Source organism: Acomys minous, assembly GCF_964271855.1.
Source record: "Acomys minous genome assembly, chromosome: 19".
Classification (NCBI taxonomy): domain Eukaryota; kingdom Metazoa; phylum Chordata; class Mammalia; order Rodentia; family Muridae; genus Acomys; species Acomys minous.
The window spans coordinates 51144749-51168104 of record NC_140499.1 but is presented as its reverse complement, the minus strand read 5'-3'; the positions used below and the strand labels follow the sequence as shown (position 1 = coordinate 51168104).

The window sequence follows — 23356 nt, the reverse complement described above, 5'->3', positions numbered from 1 at the left end:
GAAGCAAAATTCTTTTCGATGATGTATGTCACAAGTCTGTAATTCATATGAATAGGAGATATCATCTGCAGGTATGGAGCTTTTTCTCACTTTTTACTGAATCTGTTGAGTATTTTTTAAGTAATGTACAAGGCACAGTGAATTTAGCTTTTTTGCCTTATTTAAGAAATTATTGGGTAGCTGGGTGTGGTGGGACACATCTTTAATCCCAGCACTGAGAAGGCAGGTGTATCTCTAAGAGTTTGAGGCCAGTCTGGTCTACAAAGTGAGTTGGGGAAACATGCATGACCAGATTCATTCTAAAACCATTATCTGGGTCATGTGGAGTATGACTATAGAAATGATCTTTCTAAAGGACTCCGTAGAACCATCCATTGAGAGCAGCAGACACCACTCTTATGCTATGTCCCTGAGCATCAGAAAGTGGGTATGTTGCCTCCACATTCCATTACTTTGACAATTTTTTTTCTCTTGGATCAGTTCTTTCTGAGTTTGTGTTAATCTCCATATTAATTTCAACATTCTTCCTGTCATTCTGAATAATGTCCTTCATTTTATTTTTAATGATAGAATGAAGAATCTTCAAAAACAACTGTAGACATGTGTTCTGTTTTATAACCTACTGTTCTTCCATACTCTCTTGAATTGATGTGCAACCTCCAGGACAGGAGGGGTGTTTTACTTAAAAGTTATCAAACATAGTTAATAGAGCAATGAATGTGTTATTTATAAAACCCATTTATAAGATGGGTTCTTCACAATTCTAGATCAGTTTTTCATGACTGGGATTAGAAAAAGGATGCATGCATAATCCTAACACAGTCAGCAAACCCTAATATTCAGTCATTACTTGAGATTTTACATATTAGCTAATGATAGTGAGAGTTGGATGTCTTCTAAAGTTTGACTTGTATGACTGAAAGATAAACTTATATGCTTATTATATATGCCAGTTTATAATATTATATTATATCTTCATCTTTTAAATTAAACAACACATTTTTTCTATATTCTAATATTGCTGCCTGTGTTCTGCAACTAAACTCTGTTGGGAATAACTATAATTATATGAATGATTTTTTCCATACGCTGTGCTTCATTTTGGTGATTATAGTTTCATGTGTGTTTGTGATAATTCTATAATTTTTAATATTTATGCTATGTTTGTTTATAAGTTGCATCAAAGTTTTTCTCTTTTAAAATTTTATTTTATTAATTTATTCATATTACATCTCAATTATTAGCCCATCCCTTGTATCCTCACATTCCTTCCTCCCTTCCATTTTCCCCTACTTCTCTCCCCTATGACTGTGACTGAGGGGGACCTCCTCCCCCTGTATATGCTCATGGGAATGCAAACTAGTACAACCACTTTGGAAATCTATCTGGTGCTATCTCAGAAAAATGGGAATAGGGCTTCCTCAAGACCCAGCTATTCCACCCCTTAGATATACCCAAAATATGCTCCAGCACACAACAAGAAAATTTGCTCAACCATGTTCGTAGCAGCCTTATTCATAATAGCCAGAATATGGAAACAGCCTAAGTGTCCATCAGTAGAAGAATGGATAAAGAAACTGTGGTACATTTACACTATGGAATACTACTCAGCTATTAGAAACAAGAAATTCCCGAAATTTGTGGACAAATGGATTGAGCTAGAAATGATCATAATGAGTGAGTTAACCCAGAAGCAGAAAGAGTTAAATGGTATATACTCACTTATATCTTCATACTAGCCCAAGGGGCATGTCCCATGAAAGTCTTCACTTACCAAAGTTTTTCCTTAGCTGTTTCTGACTCAGTTTTATTTTTCTAATCTTTTTAAATTTTATTTTATTAATTTATTCATATTACATCTCAATGGTTATCCCCTCCCTTGTATACTCCAATTCCTCCCTCCCTCCCATTTTCCCCTTATTCCTCTCCCCTATGACTATGACTGAGGGGGACTTCCTCCCCCTGTGTATGCTCATAGGGTATCAAGTCTCTTCTTGGTAGCCTGCTATCCTTCCTCTGAGTGCCACCAGGTCTCCCCATTCAGGGGACATGGTCAAATATGGGGCACCAGAGTTTGTGTGAAAGTCAGGCCCCACTCTCCACTCAACTATGGAGAATGTTTAAGTAGGATTCTATAGTTGACATATCCAACTATGTAAAAATTTGAAATTCATTGTATTTAAGTAACTTTTAATTTAAATTATTCTATTTATTAGAACAAAGATGTTTAATATGTGCTTGCTTTTGATTTGCATTTATAGATAATAGAATTTAGATTAGGAATTTGTCATTTTATCTTAAAATAAAGCAAAGTCAAAGTAATTTAACAACTTACAATGGTTTAATAAGTGATATGCTTACTAAATTATATTTGACTACTATCATTTATAATATCAGCACCTGGCAGGTGAAGTTAGAAGTGTCAAAATTACTGGTCAGAATAGGAAATATTACAAGAGCTGTTCTCTTCCTCTCAAAAACAGTGAAAGGAGGAAGGAAATGAAAGAAGTATGATTGGAATGACAAAAAGGGAGCTAGAGATACAGAGAGAGAGAGAGAGAGAGAGAGAGAGGGTGAGAGAGAGAGAAAGGGGGGAGGGAGAGAGGGGGGGAAAGAGGGTGAGATATTTGATTTTTTTTGGTTTTGTTTTTAATTTATTTTTTCTCCTTTATTGATTTATTCTTGTTACATCTCAATGGTTATCCCATCCCTTGTATCCTCCCATTCTTCCCTCCCTTCCATTTTCCATCAAATTTAGGTTATGGAACATACCATATTTGTTACAATTATTTATCAAAGGTTTTTATATCACAAAATCTAAAAGTGATATTATCTATGTTAAACAAATTTTGTATAGATGAAAATTTAAAAATCAGTTATAGTTTGCCCATATTTATTTAATGAATTGATCCAAGTTCTTTATATAATCTTGAATATTTTTTGAGTATTTAGAACATGATTTACTCTATATTTCCTTTAAAAATCAAGTAATTGCATCCAAGGCTATGGTCTTCGACGTGGTGGCCTCATTTCAACAACTCATACCCATTACGGTTTTTACATACTTTGACTTTCTGTGTTCACCACATATGAGTATAAATATTCATGTAACTGTTACCACATCTGGGGCAACATTTATGATGATCTAAATCCGTGCACTTTGGTGGGAGCAACACATTTGCCCATAGTAAACATTCTCATTCCTTTTGAAGCAAAATATGTGTTTAGTGTAAAAACCTGGACCACACAGTATTACTATCACATCATTTTTCCCCAACATGGTCTCTACATTTAGTGCAATATAACTGAAATCATTGCACTTTATTTTATGAATCTCAATAAATTTAATCTAAGGTTTATTCAAACCTTAAGAACCAGAACAGCGTGCTGATACTAAAGGAGATCAATGCTTAAGGGCAGGCATTATCTAACCTCAAGGTTTCCTATAGTGCCACTGAAATCAAAGCAAATAAGAACACAACCAAGTGATCTCCAATGACAAGACTTTCTCATCTCTCTTACACCTCTATTGCCTTTCTTCTTGTGCTCTCTCTTCCTTTACAGGTGTCAATCTTGCATGTAGACTATCTCAGCTCCTCTCTTTCTATGTCCTTTCATGTTTTATAGATATTTATTCATTTTCCCTCTTGGACTTCTTGCTGTCTGCTCCTTGAAAGGCCTAACTGACACATAATGTCTGATATTAGTCTATTATAATTCTTTGTTAACTGATTAAATATGGAAGCCAATAAAATGAAAAGGCTCAATTGTTGAACAAGTAAACAGAATCCATAAGAACAGAATATTCTGTTTGAGAGGGTAAGTTCTCTGCCCTTTTCAGCAATACTGCTTGAAATGTTCTTACATTTTTGATGCAGATTTATGCTGTCCTGTCCTTATATGGTACTGTGTATGGAAAGCAAGTGCATTCTCATGTGCAATCCATGCATACTGCATGTCAGGTTTGAAGAGACAAGTTCCATCATTGCGCAGGGCTATGTGTAGTGTTAATTATAGCAGGCTACAACTATTGAACATATACCATTGATGTAAATATCATGTTCTTTTGTTACTGCTCTGCTGATAATAATAAAATTAAATCCATAAGTTAGGATGTTTGTTGTTTTTCATCTGAAGATTTCAGGAAGGGCTGGATATAGGTCTCTTGAGAAATTGAACAGTCCCAACCAATTATTTGAAAGAATGGTGGGTCTTGGAGGACAATAGAGCTTTTGGGTTACCTCATTTCCTCATTTGGCAATAATCACACACACACACAAAAACCCAGTAGATATTACCTTGCTGCAACTACATGGCAACAGCCCGTGATTCAGATGATTACAGACAAGAATGAGCCAAATGGTAGTGTCTGAACCTTGCAGGTTGTAATACCTATATTAGCAAAGTCAACTGCAGTTCTTTCAATATGGTCTTATTTCTATCTCCCAATGTAAATGTCCATTGGTGAAATGTTTTCTCACTGATTAGGGGATGGATATGAATACGGAAAAGTAAATGGATAGCATAATGTTGGCATGTCTCATTATGTTAAACTGCAGCTAACTAGTTTCAGATCCTTAGAAGACTGCTTTCTAGCTATGTACACTTTGCCTAAGTGTTTACCTGCAATATATAAATAATGATGGTACCTAGAATAGTAAGTCCTTTATGTTTAAACTAATCAACATAGTTTGTTCATTCCGCACACACAGTATGTTGTTACAGAAATAGGAATAACATTTGTTTTCTTAAATCAATTAAAAAGAAAACCATTTTTATCAATGATTTTGGACATGAGAAGATTTAGCTCTAAGTAAAAACTCTTGAGTCATGTATGATAACAGAAATGCTAACTTTAGACCTTTGCAAAATTGAAACCAATTTATAGGTGCCTTATTATGGAGGCAATAACTGGAACTTAGTTTCTGGTCAACTGTGTTTGACATGAGTGTGGTTTGCACATTTCATGAATAACTCGCAAAGGTCCACATTTAGTCCAAAATGAGGAGAAAAAAATTTAAAATATATTATTAATTTATTCATATTACATCTCAATTGTTATCCCATCCCTTGCATCCTCCCATTCCTCCCTCCCTCCTGCTTTCTCCCTACTCCTCTCCCATATGTCTGTTACTGAGGGGGACCTCTTCTCCCTGTATATGCTCATCAGGTATCAAGTCTCTTCTTGGTAGCCTGCTATCCTTCCTCTGAGTGCCACCAGGCCTCCCCATCCAGGGGATATGGTCAAATATTGGGCATGCCCCATGAAAGTTTTCACTTACCAGGAAAGTGGGTCAGAGGGGAGGACATTCTATTGGGACTTTAAGTGAGAGAAGCATGGGAGAATGGGGAAAGAGAAGGATCTAGAGGGTCCTAGAAACCTACAAGAAGAACTTTATGATGGAAGGATCTAGGCCCAGGGGTCCTGCTCAAACTATGGCACCTGCCCAGATCTAGCCAATGGAGAGAAGTTTTTAAGAGTTTGGTTCTGAGGAGGGTGGTTACACCATGGCACGTCACCTTCACACTGGGTTGACACATTCTTATAAGATCAAATAGCTTCACAGGAGTGGGTTATGGTAAAGCCAGGCCACTTGGTGTCCACATAACTGATTTCCTTTCTCCTCTTCAGGGCTTTGATATTGTCTTACTCACCTTGGTCTCATACCATCCTTTTAAACTTTCTAGACGCTATAAATATGAGATGAACTTATTTTTTAAAACATAACCCAGTGCCAGGTATTTTATTATAGTAAAACAAAATTGGATAAAACTGACAGAAATATTACCACAGAAGATAAAGTGATAAATAAAAGTCGATTAGTCCCAAGAAAAGGTGAGACATAATAGAGAAAATATAAAACAAAAATGAAAAGTAAACAATATAGAAAATATACTTACATAAAAGTAAAAATATATATCATCTAAATTAAAGTACCAAGATTTCCATATTGATCATAAAATATCTCTTACATGTAATACATTATATCATTTTCTAAAACAGAAAAAAAGATTGAAAGCAACAAAAAGGAAAAAGTGTATAGCAGGCAAATGAGAACCAAACACAGGTGAAATCCATATGATGGCATTAAGCATGTTTAAGATATAAAGATATTACAGTAAAAGTTCCTCCAATTACATAAACTAATGACCATTTTGTACCTAACAACATAGCCTCAAGTTTTACCAAGAAATAAATAACAGAACTCTAAGGGAAATTGTAAATAAAATAACATAGTAAATGTGATCTTAACACAATTTTCAAAGAAAACAGTTTTTCTAAGCAGCTTTGGCTGCGAAGATGACCACATGCAGGCACTGTGGAACAGTACAGCCGGCTGTGTCAGCAGGCTGCCAAAGGTACAGATAGCTGCAGGCAGAGAGCCAACAGCAGGTGGACATCTGTACCTCTTGTACAGACAGGAAAATATCCAGATCTCATAATGGCCGCCGGGAAGCTCTGGTTTTGTGAGAACCTTGGATATAGCCCAGGGTCTCTTTTCCCTATGTCACTTTCAGTCTATTGATGCTGCTCTTCACCCCACACAGGAGAACAGGGCTCCTGAGTGAAAGGCGCACCACCGACTCTGTCCTTTGTGTGTAACACACACAATACGGCAAAAGGTTGTGTCCGAAGAGAGAGCAGCCATTCAGAAGGGGGAAGCTGAAACATATTCACAGACGGATGTTGCAGGGGTCATGAGAGAATCCATGAAAAATGTGGGCAGCCTGATAAATAATTTGGGCCTGTTTTATCCCTACGTGGTATTGCCTCAAGTCCTTGAGGACAAGCTGTGCAACCATCATAAATGTGAATGTAGCCAGATCACATCTGATGATCCACATGGAGTTACTAGTCACTGGAAAGGCACAGGGGCTTCATCGCTTTTCTGACAGCACAGCTAGTCCGCTCCCCAGTAGGCTGTTTTCAGCTTCAAAGCCATTGGGAATCTCAGGTAGAGCTTACAGAATGCGGACTCTAAGGGGAGTGCTGTCCAGTCTGGCAGCTCTGTCAACAAACTTCCGTGGCTTGTGGCTTTGCCTAATGTATATACACGGAACACTGTATCTATAGGCTATCTCCCCCGCGCCTGTTCAATTACATTTTACACGTCTTTGAATGGGAATGAAATCTCAGCCCGCTCCTCCATTGTTGGACCTTATTTAGCAAAGCCTGACTTCAGATAATGAGTAACAGCTTGCTAGCTCATGGTAACTTTCACTGTTCCAAAATTTGGTTAAAATCCCATGTAACTTATCTCCTGTATTTTATTTTATTACTAACTTCCTGGAAAGCTTTCATTTCATTTGCAAAACAAACTTTCCGACAGCTCTAGGAATAAACCATATAGAACAAGTGAATGAAACCCAGTGGACCTCCTTTTTTTTTTTTTTTTTTATAGGAACTGGTAGGAAAACCTACAGTCAGAGCTTCCCTTCCCTGTACGCTGCTGTTAAATTCTGTGACTTGCTGTATTCTAGGTTTCACAGCAATCTAACACATAAGGAGTGCCACATATTATCATTTTTTCTTTTTTAATGGAAAAGTACTTGCTTTCCCTTTACGGATGCCAATAGTATTAGTTTTCAAATGTTCACCATGAGAACTGTTGCAATGTGTTACTTTGTAATGAAGTATGGGCAAGGTGTTAGCACAGACCCCCATGTGTCACTCTGAGAATCTCCTGTCAAGGGACTGTGCGCATGATGCTCTTCCCGGGAGAAACACATATGGTTTGTGCTGTGTGGTAGGAGCACTGGTGTTTATGAACGTTATTTGAGAGACTTCTTGGCACTCTGTAATAATTCAGTATCTTTGGGGTGAGGGGCTCTCGAAATTCTACTGGGCCAGGTATACAGACGAGGGCTTACCCAGCAGGACTGAGGCCCTGAGTGCAATTCTCAGTGCCCAAGATCTATTATGTAGGTTTACTCTTCATATTATAGCTACATGCTACTTCTCTGCATGCCTCTGTAATGCCTTGTTTTCCCAACTCTATGCCATATGCAATGGGTAATCCTCAATGTCTTTTAACATTTTTTGGTAATACAAATAAGTACTGATTTCTTGATAACTGAAATTTTGCCTTTGATAATTTGATAAGTCTGACATTCATATGTTCTTCAATGTTAAATTATTTTATTCCACTAGTAACATCGATATAGACAAACACTTATGGAATGATATATAAAATTGAGATTAAACTATGCGTATGATTTTGAAATAATGTTAGAAACTAGTCTTGTTGGCTGTCATGAACTTGCACATTAGAATACATTTACTATGATGAAGACAATTATGCACAACCCATAATATGGGCTAGCATTAGTATCACCTACAGGATATCTTTAATTCATATCCTATAATGTCAACTTTTTTTTTGAGAGCCACACACCTCTTGTTTTGGAAACTCTAAGTCACATTCAATTGTAAGCTCAAATTGAATTTCAGAGATTAACGCTGTGACACAGATAAAAGAACTAGGATATTGGTAGGACCAACTTATGTAGGATTGTTTGGGATGATATCCAATTAAAAGATGGCTGTGGCACTTTCATATCAAACAAACATTTCCCTTGCAGAAATTGCCTGCAGCAATTGGAAGTATGCTTTGTTCTCAGAAAATGAGTGGTTAAGTTCCAAGTTCTTCCAATGAAAAATCATGTACTCAAAGCTTAAGATGCTTAAAACACTTAGAGATAACGTGAGAGGTTGCAAAGTTTCTGGTAGAGATAATTTGAAGTTCTTGGCTTCAAAACGTATTGATGTGAATGTTAATAGATTTGTAACAACCCCTTTATATGAAATCATTACCAAGTGTGGGTTAGGATGCTGTTTATTCATATTGTCAGCACTCAGGTGTCTGAGGCTGGCAGCTTATAAGATCGAGGATGACCTCGGCTATATAGCCAAACTGCGTGTCAAGAGAGAGAAATTAAAAAGGTTGACAGTTATGCATTTGATTCTGTCATCTTCTGTCATCTAATAGTTAAACTTAGCAATTGTATATGGAATCTTTAATATTATTTCAATTAATTGGTTAATTGATTAATTCAATTTACATCCTGATCATAGCCCCATCTGTCCTCTACCCCTGCTTCCACCCTCTCACCTTCTTCCTCCTATCACCCCTCCCCTGCTCCTCAGACAAAGAGAGCTCCCTTCCCCCACCAACCAACCCCAGCACATTAACGTGCATACAGATTAAGCTTATCCTTTTCCCCTGTGGCCTGGCAAGGCGGCTTCACCAGAGCAAAGTGATGGAAATGCAGGTAACAGAGTCCCTGTCAGAGATAGCCCCTACTCCCCTTGCTGTGGGACTCACATAAATACCAAGATGTCCATCAGCTACTACATCTGTGTAGGGGCATAGGTTCAATCCATGCGTGGTCCTTGGTTTCAGTCTCTGTGAGCATCTCTGAGTCCTGGTTAGTTGGCTTTGTTGATCTTGTAGAACTTCTCCCCTGCCTCTCTATCCCCCTTTCCCACTCTTCCAAAAGCCTTCCTGCACTCTGCCCAATATTTGCTTGTGAGTCTCAGCATCTGTTTCAATCTGGTGCTTGGTGGAGCCTCTTGGAGGACTGCTATGCTAGGCTCCTGTCTGCAAGAAGCATTGTGCCATCAATAATGTCAAGTGTTGGCTCTCTCCCATAGGGTGGGTCTCAGGTTGGGCCAGGCATTGGTTGGACAAATCCCTCAGTCTCTGCTCTATTTTTATCCCTGAATATCTTGTAGGTAGAGTAAATTTTGTATTCAAGTTCTGTGAATGGGTTGGGTGTTCCTCTCCCCGCATTAGAAGTCCTAGGTGGCTTCTTCAGAGTCTTTGATAATGAGAAGCAGACAACTAGATATGTCTTGACAGAGGTTACCATGGACCAAATTATGAAGTAAACAAGAAAGGAGGTAGATGCCAGATATTCTCATTCAATTTCTAAATCCATTATAAAAAATCAGAGAACACTGTACAAAAGAAAGAAATTTATATTCACTAACATGGGCTTATTAACGTAAAGACAAATAAGTTGGTAAGTAGCAAATGAAACCTACAACTTCACTCCAGATAAACCATGATCACTGAGGTTTAAGTATAGCATTATAAAATGGCTAATCAAGACGTTTCATGAAAACACAAGAGGGAGAAAAGTAAGCAAGATTGCCTTATTTTGAGGTTTTCCCTAAACTCTCGTGCAGGGGGGAGCATAACGACCACACTGCAACACTTAGATAGCCAAAGTATTTAAATTTAGGTTATACATTGATTTGCACTTTTAATATCAGCCATCAGGATCTCTTAACAGGTTGCTTTGTTAATGTCCTGCATGGTCTTCATTTGTAACATGACCATGTAGGATGAAATTCTTGGCCTGTTCTGTAAGTCAACATACAGATTTAGTATATTGTGGGTCACATTCTAAACATATTTTAGACATATATCTAGGAAATATAATATCAAAGTAAAAAATGAAAGTTGTGTAAATCTATAAAGGTAAGTTCATCAACACAGAATTAATCTAATTAGAAATTGAGTATGCATAAGTTAAAATAATTTAAAAAACACTATTTAATCCTCATGTCAAATGAACTTTGGTGATTATTTTGTTAATGTACAATTTTTGATATAATTTGAAAGATATGAACAGGTAGTTTTATCTATTTTGAAAATGCTTAGCATAGAATCTATTGGGAGTTTACACCCCAGCGTTTGCAATCACCTATTTCAGTAGAAAATTAGAAATATTCTCTTTTTGGAAATAAACCAACAACAAATTGCAACAAAAATTAGTACTCCTATTTCTCTCACTACACTTTCTGCTGAGGGAATATATAGAACCAAGAAACACAATGTATTTTACATAGCTGAATTTGCAGGGAGCAGGTATAGCATTGCCTCAAGGCATAATTTGTAATAGCAAGGTAAAACACATTTATCAGCCACAGATGGAGCTTGAAGTATCTGCAGAGCAGAGCTGGAGATACCTGTAACTGAGATGTGTTCCAAGGTAATAAAGGCAGTTGGCAGAATACTCACCAAATGTTCCCACTAGAACTGCTGGCTAACTTCAAAGGTCGCATCATGCCAGTTTCAAATCTGACCTGCTAATGTGCAGCAACAGGAAACCTCTTGGTGTTCATCCTGTATTCCTACCACTTAGTACTGAACCTGTGCTTTCTCAAACTGGATACTTTGCTATTGATCTTAGAAACAAGTTTAATTTTTTCCTCAAAGTATTAAAGATAACTAAACACTTCATAGAAAACCATCTTACAAATTTTATTTTTTTTTACTTTATTTATTTTTTTTCACACTGCAAGTATCCCATTTTATTTTCCCACCAAAACATAGATAGGTGAAGAATAGCATCCCAAACCACAGATGTATAAGCTGTGAAACCAAAGCTTAAAGCTAGGCAACCCAACATTCAAGTGTATAAAGAGGTTTCTTTTATTTACTCATCTAGGGGCTTTTGGTGGCATTAAAATTTGGAAGAATCTATTAATGTCTATATGTAAGCCAGATGTGGTGATAATCTCTATACATAGGAGGTGGAGGCCAAAGGATCAAGAGATCATCATTGGCTTCCTACTCTTAGTTGAAAGACAGCTTAAATTTAAAGTTAATCTTATCATTTAAGGAACCAATTTTGAAAATTGTGAAAAGTTGTTTACTTATAATATTTTATTCATGATCCACTAGTGAAAATTATGGGGAGTAGTTACTGTTTTTCTTATTTTATAACTCTAAGAGAATAGGTTGTGTTCATCTTAGAACACTGTGCTGAGATGGCCACCGTTAGGTAGCAACATCACCTCAAAAATGGAGGCTAAAAATACTCATTAAGAGCACATCCTATAACATTTCAGTTTTGGTAATAACAGTTGGCTATACTGCATACTAATCCTTCTTCTTCCTTTAAATTGTATCTGACACTTCTTCTGTAGGCATAAAGTTATTGTGTAATTCAAGTACTGATTTCTGTACTCCCTTATCCGGTTCCAATTATTGTTCTGAGAATATCCTGTTTCAGTGTTGTGTAAACATGGTTCCCCAATTGTCCCTTGATATCTCAATAAAGCAGCTTATAGCCAATAGCTGAGCAGGGGAGAGAATAGCGTTGGGCTTCTTGGCAACCAGGGAAGGGAGAGTTAGTAGATTCCGCCATGGGAGAGGTTCAAGTGACATTAGTGGAGTAGCTGGAGCAAAGGAAACTACAAAGTGCCAGTATCTCTGGGATGTACAATGAGAGGAAACCAAATTAACATAGAGTATTAAAAATAGATTGATAAACTGCTCAATTCTTGTGCTATGAAGATTGTTTAAATAATATAATAGAGTCTCAATTATTTGTGTGGTGGCATTGTTAAGAGAGAAACTGAGAAACAAACACAGAGTTATAAAAATAACCTTACCGCTCTTCCCTGATATTTCATGAGCTTTAAATTTTTTTCTCAAAATGTTCAAGCTAACCAAATGTTTCATCAAAAACTACCCTGAAAAATTTTTAATATTTTCAGTTCTAGGGGCTTTGTTGGCATTAGATTTCTGTAAGAATCTATTAATGCCTTTACATATTCTGGTAGAGATTCTAATATATTATATTCTTCTTTTTGTGAAAAGAAATTTGGGCATTAAGCTTTAGTAAAAGCTATTTATTGCTAGGAGTTTGACTAGTTTTAATCCAAGCAAGAAATGGTGGTTAGTCTCTAGGAAATAAAAGTATCTCCATGACTAAATTATCATGCCATAAACACAACATTTAAAAGATTTTGACAGGTATAGCACGTCTCTTTATAAGAAAAATAGCAGTCATTTCTCCTCTATGGCCTAAGGCCTGCCCAGTCATAGGTTTTTACCTCAGCTTTCTACAATACTAGACAATGCGATCCCTTCTGTGGCATAGGCCTTAAATCCAACCAGAATTTGCTTGCATCTGTCTATAAGAGCAGCATCATAATTACAATGGCAGGCACTTCTCCTTGATCTTGTTGGTAGCATACTATACAAAGTCCATTACCAACAGGAATGTGTATAACAATTCAGCCTGAATAGACTGCATGACACCTTCCAGATCCTAAAAAGACAGTGAATACAGAGCTTCCAGCTAATTGCCAACTTGATTGCTCCATGATCTATAAACAAGGTGCTTTGGTTTTATCTGTATATTCAACCAATATTAGTGACAATAACATATTTTGCAGTGTCTACCTGTAAAATAGTTTATGAGGATATAGCCCAGTCAGTATTGGGTTTTTTTAAATTGAACTTTATGTCTTTTAATAATATCTTTCCTCATATGTGTAGGGTGCTTCCCTTCAAATAATTTACTGTTTTAATTATCTTTCCAGATGGTTTTACAAATATGTAAAACATTAAAAGCTTAGTATCATATGATGAAGCCTTATTTTATAAAGGGGAGATGATATCTATAAAGATCCATTATCTTCTGTTGTCATCAACAACTGCAGTTTGTCTTGGACAGCTAAGGAAAAATAAATAAACAAAGAGCGAAAGAAAGAAAGAAAAAAAAAAAGAAAAGAAAGAAAAGAAAAGAAAAATCCAAGGCATTAGGAAAGCATCAACAATTGTTCTATCAAAATATTCATCAAAATCCTGAGTACTCAAGCACAGATGGGGAGCAGTAGCTTGTGCATTTAGCCTTGCATAAATCTCATTTTCTATTAGTTATCCTGGCTGCTTGTCCAGGAGTGCTGCTGATACGAGACTACTACAGTTCAGGTTCCCCAGTCTTAACAGTCTAGGCAGGGCCAGTTTGAGCTTCCAAGCTCAATCACAAGGAAGATTAGAACATGCTGTGTTTCCTGGTAAGCTAACACTTTAGGTTCTGAAACATTGTATGGGCCAGCACCTGGTGTTTGCTTTCCATAAGCTACATAGAGCTACCGAATGGGCCCTGAATTAGCTGAACAATCTTTTCTCCAGTATATATTATTGTAGGGGCAGGGACTAAGAGGGTTGTTCACTGTAAATTTTGGGGCATAGGTCACACTCCTAGGACAAGCTTAATCATTTTCACCTGTGATGCTTTATCACATTTATGTTCTAGAAAAAAAAGTTCTTACCCTTTATTTACAGATGTCCAGAAGTGCAAAGCATAGAATCTGGCTTTCTGTGAAATCTTTAGGAACTCTATCTTGGCACACACTCTGCCATATTTGTCTTCACATAACCCAGCAAGACTCCTTTGTATGTCTTGCCCTTCCCCTTCTCCCTCCGATTAATTTACTTGAAAACTTAACCAGATTTACAGGCCAGCCTAAACCATTCAGATCTTCTGCACCAATCCTGTATCATAAATACCACCAACCACTCAAGCGCCATACCAGTCCTGAGTCTCTGCTCAATTAATTTCTTCTTAATTCTCCCGCACATACATATTATCTTGATTAGGCATCAAATAACACCTCTCTTATTAGCAGCCCCCACAGTCACTTCTGTCCTTCTTCTTTGCCTTTTAATTGCTGACATGCATGAAGATTTTGGGTGGTAACAAATAAATGTCCTCAGTGAGATGTATAAGGCAGCCCACAAGGGCCTTACTGCCCTCACACTTCCTCAAGTCAGGCAGCATTTGACTCATAGGGATGATCGTTTATGTTGTTAGTGCATGCTCTTCCATGACACTCAAGCTGATCTCATTAGCCCCATGTCTTACAGTCTCCTGAGCCATGTTCTTAGGAACTCTTTTATTTTGATAGCCAGTGAACAGTTCATTCTCCTTGTGGAGAAAGAGAAGGGAAGGGAAGGGAAAGGACTGCCTCTGACATGAACTCTGGACACCCTGATTTGATCACTGCTGCTTGGCGGAAAGGCCCTGTGGGAACACAGATGAAGGAGAGGCAGGCTACCCAGATGAAACCTGATAGGTTGTGGTCAGATGGTGGGGCAGGAAGAACCTACAGGTCAGAGGTGTAGGGGAGGGGAATAGGGCAGGAAAAGGCAGGGAAGGTGGGAACAGGAAGATAAGAGAATGAGGGGATAACAATCAGGATGTAATGTATATAAATTATAATAAGAATATGTATAAAAATCTGGAAGAAAAAATATATTCCCAATTCAAGAAGTGCAGATGCAGGTAACTGCCTGGTTGTCAAAATACTATTTTTATATAACTGTTAGAACCTCTATCTATATGATGAACATCTTCAACTTTCTTTATATTAACGGTCAGGCCTTGGGAGTGTCTTCTATCTGTGCTTCCTCATTCTCTTCACTGTCTCACTCTATCCAAGAGTACCTTTTTTGGGGTACCAGGACAAGTTCTTTAGCCCAAATTTAAATTGTACTATTACCCCTAAGTCTTTTCCTCTATAAAATAAACAAGTTTAGGAATACCTAAAAACAAAAACAATAAAATCAAATTCCATTCATCATGGCTTTTTTTTGTACTTTCCTTGCCAAGTCACTGTCTAAATAAGGAGAATATTTTGTCCAAGTTTTATTCTTGTTGTTCTGGTTAATTTTTGTCAACTTGACACATCTGGAAAGGGTAAACATCCATTGGGGAATCACCTCCATCAGACAGGCCTAAGAGCATTTCCTTGGGGGCATATATGGATTGAGGTCCCATCCCCGTGTGGGTGTTGCCATACACAGGCAAGTAGGCCTAGGCTACATGAGAAAAAATAGCTGAACAAGCCATAAAAAGCAAAGCAGTAAGCAATGATCTCTGTGGTTTTGCTTCCAAGTTCCTGCCTTGGCTTTCTTCCATGATAGCCCATAACCTGTAAGATGAAGTAGTCTCTTTCCTCCCAAGAGTTGCTTTTGCTAATGTTATTTATCATAATAATAGAAAGCAAAGTAGTATATCAGGTACATTTCTTCCCTTCAGTAGGTAAGTTCTTTGTGGGCAGAAAGCTGTATAATTTATCACCAAAAGTAAAGACCATGAAAGTGTCATCACAACATGCTTATTAATATATTCCATATATGCTCATTACAGGAATAGTAATAGTATTTTCTACTCAGTCAGCTGTTTGGAAACCATCTCTATATTTTTGTGGAGGACATTATTCAACAAGGAGGTATTCATGTTCATACCACAGGAAGAATAGTTTCTCCTTGAGAATCTACCTAATGACATTCCATTCCCAGAAAGGCATTCCTTACCTGAATTTCTTATAACCCATCACAAGGAGCATGAAATTACTGATATATGAAGAAGGCATGCCATGTAGAACAATGCAAATATCTATTACCTTGAACAAAATTCATCCAAGTGAATCAAAGACTACAACATAAAAGTAGATACTCTAAACCTGACAGAAGAGGAAGTGGAGAATGACGTTGAACACATAGGCACAAGAACCAACTTTCAGAATGGAACAAAGATAGCACAGATCAACAAATAATAAATGGGACCTCATGAAAATGAAAAGCTTCTCCAAGGCAAAGGAAACCATAAACAAGAAAAAACAGAGGCTACAGAATAGAAAAATAATTTTACCAACTAGACACCTGATAGAGATCCAAAATAAAGATCCAAAATATCCAAAATAAAGAACTCAAAGATTATATATGTGTGTGTGTGTGTGTGTGTGTGTACATAAAAACACATACATATATTCCAACTAAAAATGGGGTACAGATGTAAACAAAATTCTCAATAAAGGAAGTGAAAATGACTGAGAAACACATAGAAATTTTCAGCATCCTTGGTCATCAGGGAAATGCAAATCAAAACTACTCTGAGATTCCATCATACACCTGTCTGTATAGCTAAGATCGATAATACCTGTAAAAGCTCCTGCTGGATGTGGAACAATAGAGCACTACTCCTTTGCTGGTGGGTGTGTAAATTTGTACAAGCTTCTATGAGAATTAATACGAAAATTTCTCAGAAAATTGGAAATCTTTCTACCTCAATACCCAGGTATACCACTCTCATGCATTTACAAAAGGATGCTTCATTCAACCACATGGACACTTGCTCAACTAGTTTCATTGTGGTTTTATTCATAATAGCCAGAAATTGGAAACAACCTAGATGTCCCTCAGCATAGAATGGATAAAGAAGATATGGGAAATTTATACAATGGAGTATTACTTACCTGTTACAAAAATGGTATCCTAAAAAGTTTCAAGCAAACGGATGTAACTAGAAGATAAAAACATCCTGAGTAACCCAGACCCAGAAAGACAAATATGGTATATATTAATTCATTAATGCACATTAGCTATTAGTTAAATAAAAAGCAAGCTATAATCTACAGACCCAAAAATGTTAAGTCGAAGGCTATAACAGGAAACACGAATCTATTTCTGAAGTGGAAATAGAACAGATTTTGTGGAAGGACGTGTACTCGGGGTGAACGGAAATGGATTAGGTGAGGAGAGGGCGGAAGAGAAGATGGGGAGAGATAGGAGGAATGAAAGGGCATTTGGGCATGAGTGTGCAAACGTAGTGCAATGAGAACTTCCTGCTAAATATGAAGGTGACTCTAGTGAAGACTCCTAGTAATGGAGAACACAGATTCTGAACTGGAGGAAATATTATAGAATTTAAAGAGGATGGAAGACAGCAGGATAACATGGGCTCCCAGATCAACTAGGGACCACATGGATTCACAGAGATGGATGTGGCAAGTGCTGAGTCTGTATGGGTCTGCACCAGGTCATCTGTGTATATGTTATGGCTGCTAGCCAGGTGTTTTTTTGTGAGACTCCTTACAGTGGGTTCTGGTTTATCTCTGACTCTTTTGCCTTCTCATTTCTTCCTATTGGGTTGCCTTGTCCAGCCTTAATATGAGAGCTTCTGTCTTGTCTTATTGTATCTTGTTTTGTCATGTTTTGGTTACTGTATTTTGGAGGCATGCTTCTTGCTGAATGGAAGTTAAGTGGTTCTGGGGAAGAGAAGAGGAGAGGAGGGGGGTAGTTTTGAGTAGTGGAAGTAGGTGAAAATGTGTTTAAAGTGTATTGTCTGAGAGAAGAATCTATTTTCAATGGAAAAATCATCTCATTTTAAAAGGGAAAACATATATGTTATTTACTAAGAATTCATGCAGTTTCCAAAACATAAATGACATTATTTTAAAGATCCTTAATAATTAAGAAAATCTAATGTAAAAACAAGCTATTATTTCACATCTCTTATTAAAACTATTAAAAAACAAAACAAATACAAGCAAAAATGATCAACAAAAACAGCACCCATGACATGTATCTGCACAGTTTTTCTATATAAATATATTTCTTGGTCTCCCTAACATTCAAGTTTAAATCTCTGTTTAACATGTTAAACAAGTTTAAGTCTATGTTAACATGTTGTCTAAAAACCCCAACTTTAGCTCAAAAAATAAACAAATGCAAAACAAGCAATTTAGAACAAGTATTAAAGACAGTAGGAAGAACAGAGTACTTTTGTACATTCTTGGGAAGAACATAAATTCATTCAGCAATTATGGGAAAATATATGAGAATTTCTGCAACCCCCAAATAAAATAAACCTAATATTCAACCTGCTATGTTTATAAAAGAACAAAATCTATGACTCATGAAGATATTCAGATCCAACATTCACTGAAGTATTATGCTCAATTGGCAAGGTATAAAAATATTTGGAGATGGTATAGTGAAGAAGAATTTTGTGTTTTATATATATATATATATATATATATATATATATATATGTATTATATATTATATATATTTATATACATGTGTAAAATAAAATAAAATAAATAAACACTGATGGTTCCCAGCTTATGATGGTTCAAGTTAATGTTTTTTAATTTTATGATGATATGTGAAATAACTAGATGCTATATTTCAGGTTTTTTTCTTGATTTATCATAAAAATAAGATACTGTTTCCTGATTCTGTGCTGAGGATTAAGCAAGAGCCTCAATCAGCTATGAGTTCACTAAAGGAAACAACTTGTGCTCCACACTGTACTGGCTTCATTACTCTTCCGCAGATTAGGTGATTTACATTTGTCTCACCTTTCAGTGCTTTAACATGACACTAGATTTATTGAGACACACCTCCACTGTAAATCAGGGACTGGATGTATGGTGGAACATTACTTAGGCACAAAAAAGAAAGAAATCCTAGATGGGTAGAGGCAAATTTCTTTCTCTGTGATCCTGTCCATTCAAGTAAGATTGGTAAGCTCAGCAGTGACATGGTTATCCTTCAACACTATGATAAGCCAACTCTGAGAGAAATTGACCTTTTTGCATTATGTCTTCTTTGTAGACGATGTGAAAATACACTCACTGTAAACAATGAATTAAAGATGGACCTGATTATAAGTAAGAAGACTCAGTGTAGGAGGACTGATTCAGAAATCCTGAGGCATGTAGTAAAAGAGAAAATAGTATTTATTATACTGCTGCTTCCTGGTATTTGAAGGCCACGGTGATGGGAAAGAAAGAAAATGCTTCATGCCAAGGCTATTGTTTATGCTTATGAATATTTTATAGACATTAATATATTAAAATAAGAAACAAGGAAACTCGGACATTTGCAACAATGTGGATGACCTTAGAGGTATTATGTAAATTGCAATATGTCAGGCAGCCAAAGAGAAATAGTATGTAAACTCAGTTCATCATGGACTACAAAAGCCACGGTAACTGAAACAGTATAGTTCATAGTTGTTAGGAGATGGTTGTGAGAGAAATGAGAATGTGTTGGTCAGAAAGTACCAAGTTCTGATTTATGATGAGTATGTTCTGTCCATAGCTTGGTGACACTAGATGACTGTGTAGCCATCCATTAGTCAAGTAAGCCAGCTGACTCAGAATAAGTCTAAATGTTGTATATGCAGTTAGTCAACAAACTTGACCAAACTTTACTCATGAAAGTTGTTATTTATTTACAGGTAATACTGTAAAAAATAATTTTATTAGCCTGATGTAATTGTTGTTTTAGATGTTTACAGCTGAATAAGCTCACCCTTTGAGAATAAGCTCAAGAGTTCCTTTTGAACTTGTGTTGCCTTGTTCAACTCAGCTGTTCTGGCTCAAAACTCCTCTGGAAACTGACTGATTCAAATTGCCTTCTCTTGGCTTCTACTGAATTGCTCTGTTTTTGAACTACACAAACACAACTGCACAAACATAACTGAACTCAATTGTACTCAACTGAATGACAGCAAATTGCGTCTACTGTACTGTACTGTATGGTACTGAACTCAACTCTACTGTAGTGTCTTCTCTACTGAACTCTCTATTGTATTCTACTCCACTGTGTTGTCTTCCCTGCTTTTCTTTTTTACTGTACCTACTGTACTCTCCCAACACTACTGTACTGATCTTAAGTAGCTTCTCTTTTCCTGTCTGTTCTCATGAGAGTTGGGTGTATCCTATCTCTTTAGGATTAAAGGCTTATATTAATGGTATGTCTGTATCCAGACCGAGGTGTTTGGATGTAATCCCTTACCAGAACAGCCATGTTGATGGATTAAATTTCCTCTATATACTGTAGCTCACAAACCTTCTGTAAACATATAAGATGGATTGAACTGGAAAGGTAAACCTCTATGCAGTATAAATAAAAAACTCTCCTCAAGGTGGAAGTTCTCAGGATAGGCAAACGGCGACAGACTATTAGTTCCCTAGAGATGCTGCGTAGTATAAAGGCCAGTGTGCCACCCGAATGTGTACTTACCAACACTCACACACCTATGATCACTCACATAGTAAATACTGGGTAATGTTTATTGAGTTGACTTCTTGCTAGCTCGGCCACTTTACTCATGAATAATTTAAAAGAAAGTGTCATGCAGAATAAAATAATAGGTGACATGCACATTGTACAGCATTTTGTTTCTCTTTTTAAAAAACCCTCTTCTGCCAATGTATCTCCTTGGCTAATGTTTATGTTGGAAATGTCTTTACATTCAGTGTCAACTTGAAGATTCAATCCATATGTTCATCCAGTGAAAATAATTATTTCAGATTTACATCTTGTGTTTTCTACAAGTCACTTACTACCTAGCTAATATATCATCACCGTTTAATAAATTTATATCTAAAAATTTATCAGTTTTTACTTAAAATTTTAGTGTTTTAATAAAGCTTCTACGTATTGAGATTTTTATTCATTCTTCTAATTTATGAGCACAACCATGAAGGGCTATAATACCATAAAACACATCAGACAATGCTAGTATATTTTCAACATGTCATGTAGAAATAGTGTCATGGTAGCGCTTGGATAATTTTTCATAAGATTTATTTCATACTCTGTGGAATTTATGCCACTTTTCATAATTCCTGATGCAATTTCTATTTTTGACTTGCTATTATTGGTAGAGATGTTGAATACACCGGAAAAATGTCCTTTTAATGTAGATCCTTTCGAGAGTCTTTGTCTTGTATATTTGATATAGTCAAGCAATTAAACCATGAAGACATATACTTAATGATGTATGCGGAGGTCAACTTCTGGTGGTGTTTATTAACAGAGTAGGAATGATTCACTGATGTCTTCCTGTATTTCAGACTGCAAAAGATGGGCTGATTTGTTTTAGATTCAAAGTCAAATGTGATCACTTCCTAAGGTTACAGTCACACTTCATTTAATTCACAACAATCCATTCCCGTTCTTCATAGTCCTTCAGTGTTGTGCATCACTCAAATAAGCAAGCTAGAAACAGATAAGATAGAAATAGCCCGTCTCCATCCATAATCACTGCAATTATGTCTGTAATTCCTCTAGAAATGTGGTATGAAGAAGGTCTCTGCATTTCCATGGCATTTTAACTATAATAACATCATGGGGATTGGAAACAGTATTGGTGTTGTTTCAGTTCGAGATGTGTTTATTCCATACCATGGAAATAATGAAAACAGTTCATGACACACTAGGAGCATGGTGAGAGGAAATCAAAGCAGTTTGAATTCATTACTGTCCTCTTTAACTTTTGCTCTTGATGGTAGACAAACGGTATTTTAAATTTCTCAGAGTAAATTCCAGTTGAATCACTATATTTAGCTATCTCCCTCACGCATATCAGATTATGTTCCTTTCTTTATCCAGTGTTCCAATTACGTGACAAATGGAAATTGGAAATAAGCTATAATTTCAGAATATAAACACCTTAAAATGCAGGAAGGTACTTCCTAAAGTGACAACAAATCACCAATATCCTGTTCAGGACTATTTTGATGCTTGCTACTACTTTGCCCTGTATAATGAGCACCATATTTATCTTACTTTTAGCAATTTAATTACTAACATTATTAAATGCATCAACTGTGATGAATTACAGGAGGCTAGGGTGCCGGTAAGAGACCTCAAACAGTTCTATTCTGCAGAGTGTCAACACATGGTATTGCAGCAATCACAAGCTGCATTACCAGTGCATTTTGTATGGTGTCAGTGAAAAAAAAATGTCTTCTGGACATGCTCACTGAAACAGGTACAATAAAAATGAGAAGTGGTCACCCAGACTTGCAAAATCCTTGTTACTCTGAGTTACAGAAGAGCAAGTAACAGGCACGATGTCCATTTTATTCAAGTAGGTTGCAATTGCTTTAATGCTTCAGTCTTGTAATAAACCTGTAATTTTCTTTGTACTTTTAGAGACCGTATTAACACCATAGAGAGAATACAGAATCTATAGTATTTGTTAATAAATATGACTCCATCCCACATTATATCATTACAGCTTTATTTATACTTATTTACTGAGAAACACTGATAAAATAATAAATTCATGCAGTGCTTTGCCCAGCATTCTAGTCGTACCTTGCCACTTGTGTCCTTTTAGTTTGGAGTTGCTTTTTCTGGGTTAAACAATTATCGTTCCTCTCTTCTTATCCACAGATGCTGGAGATGGAATCCCAGTCCTGCACATGAGAGGCTAATGCTGCATGGGCATCATTCCCTTCTGTTTCCATTATGCTCCAGGTTGTTAACAAACTTTGTCAATGGGAGGAAGTTACAAATGTGAGAGAAGGGGAGAGGAAAGTGAAGGTGAGAAGGAAGAAGAGAGAAATCTAAGCATTTTCTCCTGCCTTCTCCTTATTGCTAGAGACAAGTCAAGCTGAGTCCTTGTATCCTCATTAATCTTAGGCCACTGTAAAGATTCTGCTCTTACAAAGATAACATGAATGTGGCTTAATTTTAGTGCAGAATTTTGTGTTTTCTGTTATCTTTTCTTCTGTATATTACTAAAAAGACATTACCTTCTATTGCTAGTTTTTGTTAATAGGTACCCCATACAGTCTAACATTTTTATAACCCTACTCTTTAACTACTTAAGATACGTTTTCTGAACATGGAGTACATGAATTATTCTTTGTATTTCTAAATAAACCCTGACTCTTATCTAGAAAAAAGTCAGAATTAATTTTATTTTTTCACCTATAAAAACATTTCTATTTTTT

At 36.5% G+C, this 23356-nt stretch overlaps 1 long non-coding RNA gene across 1 annotated transcript in view; it reads left to right on the top strand.

The window, feature by feature from the left end:
* The window catches only part of LOC311589994, a 66360-nt gene extending 43429 nt beyond the window's left edge, over positions 1-22931 (top strand). The window contains exon 3 of the long non-coding RNA XR_014776715.1: positions 22794-22931. This is a non-coding gene — a long non-coding RNA (uncharacterized lncRNA). The remainder of the gene's footprint in view (positions 1-22793) is intronic.
* The last annotated feature ends 425 nt before the right edge of the window (positions 22932-23356 follow it).